We start from the raw sequence: 1,877 nt of genomic DNA, 5'->3' as shown, positions 1-1,877 counted from the left end.
AGGCACAGTTCAGACTGCCAGTGCTGAGGAACACCAGCAGCTTTGCTTCCCAGCATGGGGCTGGCTTCCTCCTTTGTACCCATGCTGGAAAAACATGCTTTGATCTTCAGCACTATTTGCAGGGGTAAAACAGGAGTCCTGCTTCAACACCAGACCTCTGCTTTCCCCCAGCCTAACATCAGCATAACCATTCCATAATGGAGCTGTGATTCAGGCTGATTATTTCTAAGGAAGAACCCCATCAAGTAAATACTAGAGAGGCTTTCACCCCTGGAAACACACTTTTCTTATTACTCCTGTTGTACCTAATCAGAGCTCTTAGTTCTCTACATCCCCTAAAATCTTTTTCCTCTTCTCCTTCCTCTAACTCTGCCCCTCTAATTGCACTCCTTGGCTCTGCAAGGGCTCGACTGCTCTGTCACAGGCTGGAGCTGACATTTCGTATCTGCCCATGCTGTTATTTCAGGAGTCTGGTTTAATGCACAGGTAACCCAGCTGGGCTTAAGACATTCACCAGGAAGATCATTTATGCATTTACTCAAACTCAGCAGAGACTTTTGCTCAATGGTCCACAGCAGTGTGCGATAGGGTTGTCATCTCAGTAGACCCTGGAAGCTAAGCAGCATGAGATGGAAGTAAATGACTTCAGACTGCAGCTGGGTGAAATGCCTGTATTTCCTGAAATCCCAAGAGCTAACCTGTCTTGGAAATGTAGCCATTTTAACACAGGATTTATTTTGTCATAGAACAAAGAGGTTCTTAAAACCCCTTTGTGCAAACAGGTTTGTTTTGGCTAGTCCCAGATTGCACCACTGGCTTCAGCCCGGCTGGTGGATGCACCAATGGCTTTGAACTAGGGCTCCCATCAGACACTACAGCACCCACAAGTTCACAGCTAAATTGGCCCAAATCTCAACTTCCAAGAGAGATCATTGCTTTTTGGCCAAAGGTTTAATTTTGCAGAAAGTGCATTTTGCACCAGTAAAACATTTGACTGGGAAACTCCCCATGCAACCAGCTGCACAGTAAGCCATCTCCTGTGGAAATCCATGTCAGGCAGCAGCAATGGCTGGCTCTTCAGAGGAAAGGCAAGGCAGGAACCAGGGTGAGGCCAGCACAGGGGGCTCCCTCCCCACCCAGGATGGTGTCTCCCAGCACATGAACACAGCAGGCAAGGTGCTAACAGGATCCATTGACAAGAGATGAACTGCATCCAAGTCCATCCAAATGAGACCACTCGGGAGCTAAAGGAGATGGGCAAGGAGCAGCACTGGACAAATTGCATTGCATGGAATCAATCCAAGAGATTAGCCACCTACCACAGAGGCCTGAGGGCTATCCAGGAGGCAGGACTACAAGCAGGGCTGGAGACCACTCAGGAGGGGAATAAAGCACCAGGGCTGAGCTTATATAGAGCTCCTGAGACTGGGGGGGAGGAAGGGGATGGAGCAGGCTCCAGCTGAGGCTGATCAGGGTCACTAGTGTCTTCAGGGCCTTGACAACCAGATGCATTTCAGGCTGGTCCACAGGTGTCCCAAGCCTCCTGCAAAGAGTGTAAAATGATCCAGCACCCAGAGAATCTGTGGCCACTGGAAAGCCATCAGTGTCTTGATCTCTGTTGACTTGTATTCCCCTTGGTAAGAATAACCCAAGGAGAAAAGCATTGGCCCTAGCACCATATAGAGCCCGGGAGTGTCAGTACATCAGGAACAGTAAGAGTAATAGAGACCAAGTGTGTAATTTCTGCTTGTTTCTCGCAGCCCATCACAGAAAAGTGATCTCTTCTCCATCCCTCCCACGTGGCTACTTGTCACCTAGTCTGTGACATCCCGAGGTCTCAGTAAACGCAATGCTATGCACTTCCCTCTCCGCCCCCC

The sequence above is a fragment of the Nestor notabilis genome, unplaced genomic scaffold (genome assembly GCF_000696875.1).
Source record: "Nestor notabilis isolate BGI_N333 unplaced genomic scaffold, ASM69687v1 scaffold12305, whole genome shotgun sequence".
NCBI lineage: Eukaryota > Metazoa > Chordata > Aves > Psittaciformes > Psittacidae > Nestor > Nestor notabilis.
The sequence above is the reverse complement of the archived record's forward strand: the minus strand, read 5'-3'. Positions refer to the sequence as shown.